At 35.9% G+C, this 6,572-nt stretch overlaps 1 non-coding gene across 1 annotated transcript; it reads right to left on the bottom strand.

The window, feature by feature from the left end:
* Positions 1-5,976: 5,976 nt before the first annotated feature.
* LOC122054425 lies at positions 5,977-6,083 on the bottom strand. Its single transcript, XR_006132738.1, has one exon. It is a non-coding gene; the product is annotated as a small nucleolar RNA R71 (small nucleolar RNA).
* Positions 6,084-6,572: the final 489 nt, after the last annotated feature.

Raw genomic sequence — 6,572 nt, 5'->3', positions numbered from 1 at the left:
GATTGAGGAGTTAGATGATCAAATTAGGGTTTATAATTGGATCTGGATTTATGTTAGCTTTTTGAGGATTTGATTTAGCGAATTTATTTATATGTAATTATCTAAATCTGGATACCATGTAGTACAGGACTTTAACGCGAGATGAGTATCTCGACATCGGATTTGGACCGGATACGACCTGCTATTTGAGGTGGGTACCTCTTGACTTATCTTTTATGATATTGTCAATTGGATATGCATAGTATTTTATAGCTACAAGCAATGATCATGATTGCCTTTGGTATGTCACGGTTTGATACCAATAGCATGTTCTGTTTTGTCGCTTGTTATGTATCCATGTTTATACCTCGTGATTATTGCCATGAGTACCTTAGTTCTTAGAGTAAGTGACATACCATGCTTTACTGAGTTTAGGACTAGATTCTGGATTTTTATAATCTGGCATGTGTACCTATATTTTTATATCATATCTGATCTGCATACCTAGACCCTTTTGCTTTGATCCATGTATATTGTTGGTACATATTTTATGGAGGTGGATATGTTCAGGACCTAGGGTTTATTTGATATCCTATCTGTACCTTTCATTTTATACATTGTCCTGTGGTGCACATTTTATATTTATATATGGATCTTGTTATGCTGTTCATGATATTGTCATGTTTAGTGTCATGCATCATCTTGTATAATTGCATGCTGTGCGATAGTTTGCCCCATTATTGTCGAGCACATCGCCAGTTACATGTATCCGTACACACCACCACTCATGGGTTAGTGGTAGATCAGACAGGTGTGTGACAGTTCTGCTGTTTGGCTCCATTGGTCTGGTGACTCAGCGTGGTAGCCGGCAGACGGTTCTGCTCTGTTTGGCTCCGCTGGTTTAGTGTAGCAGCGTGGTAGCCGGCAGGCGGTTGGACTCTGTTTGGCTCTGTTGGTCCGCTCATGGGTAGTGTGACGCAGCGTGGTAGCCGGCAGAGATTTCCTCCCCGTCACCGTGTACCGGGAGATGAGAGCATTGAGCTCCCCCATTTATGATTTGGGGTAGGAGGACAGGTGTACTCCGACAGCATCCCGTCCACTCGGTCACTCATCAGGAGTAGTGATGTCAGAGTGCACGGTTGTCACAGCCCTACCCACTCAGTCTCACCATTGTGTGTGATATGGTTGACTGGCGTTAGGGGTGACCATGTCATTGGCATCATACGCATTGATGCATTTATTGCTTGTGCTTGCTGTATTTATTTGCTGCATTTGGTTGGATGCATATGTTTGACATGCATACAGGATTTATGACACTCTCGGTTTGACGACCCTTTTTGTTCTGAATAGGAGTTCCTGGTGTGTGCAGCTTCCTCAGTTACCTTTCAATTTTGCATATTTCCTATATATGAGTAGGAAGTTGTATTCCATGTTTATTGCTGTTAGATATATCTTACTAGGTATGCCTATTGGTATTCGCTGAGTTGTTGAACTCACCTCCATTGACAATATATTTTTCAGGTACCGGATTGTTATGGTCGCTTGGGAGTATCCTGGCTGCCGGTTCCCATGTCACATCAGAAGACTATAGTTTTCGTTAAGTTTTATTTGTTTTATGTATCAGTGTGTTTAGCTCTGTACTCCGGTTTTGCTTCTGGAGCATTGATGTTGTTAAGTGGTATTTTGTATTGGTTGTTGGTTGTGTAAGCCTAGCCGGCTAGCAGTCATGTATTTTGGTTTTCTATCGTTTTTCTACTGTGTTTTGGTTTGTATGTGGTTTCTGTTATTTTCAGTTGTGTTTTGATTTTGGTACAGCCGAGTGGGTTGCTTTACATATAACTGCGTGGTTGTGTGTATATTCTAGCCGCCTGTGGCTGATGTATATTATGTCTGTAGAAATGCTTCAGATTGTCACCTGTACAGGGGAGGTGCTGTCGAAATTTCTTCGGACAGAGACTCCCTCGAGGCGTGACATCCATAATAACTAATGTCTAGTTCTTTTATTAAGTCAGTATAAAAAGAACTTTCCTTAAGTGGCCCTACTCAATACACTCAGAGTGTACTAGTATAATTTATTAGTCAAGATAAACTAATACGTAATTACATTACGACTATTCCAACGGTTTGTTCCTTTCCATTTTAGTCGTGAGCAACTGTTTATGATTTATAAGGAATTGATAACATGATCTTCTATGTGTGACACCACACACCATGTTATCTACAATATAAATCAATTGAACAACTACACTTACCATATAAATATTGATATTGACCAATGTGATTCTTTTATTTCAAATATAAATATTTACAAAAAGCTAGGCTTTTAGTATACATTCTAACAAAATGTCCTCTATAAAATAGAATATTTTTTATATTTTTCAAAACTTACATATTTTTCAAATTTTTTATAAAATCATTATTTTTTTTCAAAACTATCTTCGTCAAAATTCTAAGTATAAACCTTATTTTCTTATACTAAGTAAAATTATTTTTTCATTTTTAGTATTTTTCAAAACAAATTAGAGTTAGCATAGGTTTCTCCCTAGAAAGCATGAACCTATAGATTTAGGCAACTAACATCTCACAAGCACATTAGGATTACCTTTCTTGTGTATTAACAATACTTAGAATGGTGTAAGATGCTTAGGACATAACCTAAATTTTAGATGCTTATATCAATGTATTATCATAAGTCTGGGCTAAAAATATCAATTCAAATTGATCAAGTTAAGTAATTCTTCATAGTAAACGACCAGCTAGACATTTTTTACTTAACTTCACTAACTAAGAAAAATTTACTATCTTCTGGTAGTCAGCTAGTAGCTAAAGCTTAGACATTCCATTAAGAAAAGTAGATGAATTATTTTTACATATTATTTTCTAAAATTACTAAATATTTTTTTAATCATGCTTAGACTATAAGGAAATTATTCTTTAATTGCTAACTTGAACTATAAGTAAATTTTGCTAATTATTTTCTTGCTTAAGTTTTTACTAAATCTTATTACTTGAGTTTTGCTTAAGTTTTTTTCATCTTGAATTTTCCTTTCGCAAATTGAGTGAATTTTTTTATCAAAACCCTTAGTAATTTTTTATAAACTTGCAAAATTTTTAGATGTTTTGAAAAATACATATGTTTTGATTTCAAAATATTTTTCAAACTTTATTTTCTATTCATAACAAAGTTTTTTATATATGACAAGGGGGAGAGAAAGGTTAAAGATAATAATTTTTTTAAGATACAATAGATTTTCAAAATATGCTTTCAAAATTTTGAAAATATGCTTTCAAAATTTTGAAAATTTGCTTTCAAACTCTTGAGGGGGAGAATGTTAAATTAAGAGGAAGCATATTTTAAATTTTTCTTACTTTAAAAAGTCAAAAGCATTTAACACTTGAAAAACTAAACTCAAACTTCTTATCTTGGAAAGTTTCTTTGTGTGTGTTAAAATTTATTTTAAAAATACTATGTTTTACATAACTTTGAACTAGGTTGCCATAAATAAGAAAGGAGAGATTGTTGGTGCTAAAAGTATGATGTGCGTAGATTATATACACTTGTTTAGCATGTTTTAACACACATTTACATATTTTATGCATGCTTTGTCTATACACTTTCATACTCTTTGACTTACTTTCAGCATAAATACTTTTCTTTGTTTGAAGATCTACTCTTGTATATTTTCTATCTTCAGGAGTCGAATTTGAAGAAGAAATGGTGTTCATGAATGATCTAGGCAACAATCAAGGGAAGACAACATTGGTTATGTGAGCCACACGACCGTGTCAAAGGAGCAGGGAGGAAAATGACCTTGGTCGTGTCGTGCAGACAGGTCGTGTAGCTTCACCAGAGGAGGAGAATGACACGAACATGTAGATTAGCATAGTCGTGTCATCCCAGCAAGCACAACCAGAACTTGGCCATGTAGATCTACACGACCCAAGCAACTTCTCCACATAGCAGTGCAACATTTCTAGAGAAGAGGCAAGCCTAGGTCATGTGTGTCACACAGCCGTGTGAGGTTTCTAGAGGCAAAGATTGGCACGACCGTGTGATCCACATGGCCGTGTGAGCCAGCCAGAGGCAGAGAGTTACACGGCCATGTGAAGGACACACGGTCGTGTGACCTTAGCCTAGGGCAGAGCAGCTGGGCCCGTGTGTGCCACACGACAGTGGCACGGGCCGTGTGGTGCCCGTGCCGTGCACTATATAAGAGCTTCTTCCTCTTTTCAAATGGAAGAGGCTCTCCCTTTTGGAGAGATTAACTTTAGGGTCAATCTCCATCTTCTCCAGCCGTGATCCAGCATTCCTAAGCCATTTCCATCTTAGATTCAACTCCAGAAGTGAGGGATTGGTTCCAAAGATCATTCATCATCGCTAGATAAGTATTTCTATTCTCTTCTCTCGATTTGGATTGAAATGTTTGTGATCTCTTTGTCTTCGGATTTCTATCTTTACATTATGGAGTAGATTCATTGTTCTAGAACTAAGGGAGTATTTGTGGTGTGATTTGATGTAAGAATCTCATGGATATGCCAATTTTCTATATCAATGATGTTGTTATGTTTTGTATATATTTGATCTTGTGTGATTTGTTGTGTTTGGATCTGATTTCCATGCTTGATTAGATGTTTGTTCTACTTGTGGATCTCATAGAGGGATTCAATAGATTGTATGACTGACGGGCACTAGTGACAGGCTACCCCGCTAACAGACATCTAGGAATCACCTTGAAGGGTGGAGCTAGTCTTACAAAGAGGTGGATTGGTTGAGTGCATTTATTCCCTATGCCTTTATGTGGATTGAATGGTGATGTGCATCTATATTGTATGACCGAGAGGTGTTGGTGATAGGCTGCCCCGCTAACGGACTTCATGGAGACCATAACTATCAAATTACTAGAGATATAGATAAAAGTTCCTTGCCGGTTGACTTCTACAGGAGGAAACCGGCAACTTCCTGCAAATGCATGACAATTGAGGATAAGAATTGGTAGATCACCTTACATTGATAAATATCACAATGAAATCGAACTCCTAGAACTCTCACAAAAACCAAGTTCTTACATTTGCTTTTTTATTTCTATTTTTAGTTGCTAGTCAGTACATTCACTTCCTTTTACGATTGTTTAGCTAATTCATTGTGAGACATCTCTAGTGCTTATAACCAGTCCCTGTAGATTCGATATCTTTTTATTATTGATGACAAAATTGTGCACTTGCGATTACATAACAAGTTTTTGGCGTCGTTGCTGGGGATTGCTTCTATAACATTAGAGATAATCATTTGAGTTAGACTAGACCTTTTTTTTTCTTTTCTATTACATAGTTGTAACTAGTCTTAGAAATTCTATTTTCACAATCCTACCTTTTATTTCTGTTTACTTTTCCTATAATTTAACTTGTTGCAATTCAAATTATGCATTTAATATTTTTAGCATTTTGATCTAGTTTGTTTTTCAAGTAAAAAGTAATTCTAAAAAAAAACTTGAGATCTTGTTCTTGTATGCGTAGATCTAACTTTGCAGGAAATCTCTTACCTCTTGATCTAGAGATTGATAGAACTTTTCATAGAAGGAAGATTTTGCAAAGAAATCAAGAAGAACAAGAAAGCTCTAATATGGCAAACAAACCATTGAAAGATTATGCAGCACCCTATGTCAGAGGGCTTTGTTCTAGTTTCACAAGACCATCTATTGAAGTCAACAATTTTGATATCAAGCCTACAATAATCACTATGGTACAACAAAATTAGTTTGGAGGCGGACCACACGAAGATCCTAAATCAACATCTTGAAATTTTCTATGAAATTTGTAGCACAATGAAGATGAACGGTGTTCCATCTAAAGCAGTGAGATTATTATTATTTGGATTTTCTTTAAGAGATAGAGAAAACTAATGGTTGAATTCTTTACCAACTAATAGTATAACCACTTGCATGGGAGCAATGTGAGCAATAGTTGCTTGATAGATTCTATACTCCAAGTAAGACCGCTCATATAAGAAATCTAATTGCAAGTTTCAGATAATCAGACTCAGAATCTTTATTTAAAGCATGGGATAGATACAACAATATGCTCAGACAATGCCCACATCATGGATTAGAAAAATGATTGGTTCTACATACTTTTTATAATGGCATCAACTATCATACAAAGGTGTCTCTAAATTCTGCGGCTAGAGTGGCACTTATGAATAAAAGTTTAGATGAGGCCGAGGATATAATTCAGAGTGTAGCACAAAACCATCATCAATGGGCAACAGAAAGAAGTGGAGGCTATTCTTATGCACCCCCAGCTAAAGCATAGGAAAATTTGATGTAGATGCAATTACTTTGATGTCTTCAAAACTAGATGCTCTCAGTAAAAAGATGTAAAACATGGGTACAAATTCTAGCACGATAAATGCCATAGTATGTGTTTATGAACTTATGTAAGCTCAGATCATTCTCAAGACTCATGTCCTTTAGGAGCTATTTCTGCACAAATTAATCAAATAGAGCAGTGTGATGCTATCATGAGATACAATCAAAAATAGAATAATCCATACACAACACATACAACTCTGGTTGGAAGAATAATCCAAACTTCTC

This window comes from Zingiber officinale, chromosome 3A (genome assembly GCF_018446385.1).
Source record: "Zingiber officinale cultivar Zhangliang chromosome 3A, Zo_v1.1, whole genome shotgun sequence".
Taxonomy (NCBI): Eukaryota; Viridiplantae; Streptophyta; class Magnoliopsida; order Zingiberales; family Zingiberaceae; genus Zingiber; species Zingiber officinale.
The sequence above is the reverse complement of the archived record's forward strand: the minus strand, read 5'-3'. Positions and strand labels throughout refer to the sequence as shown.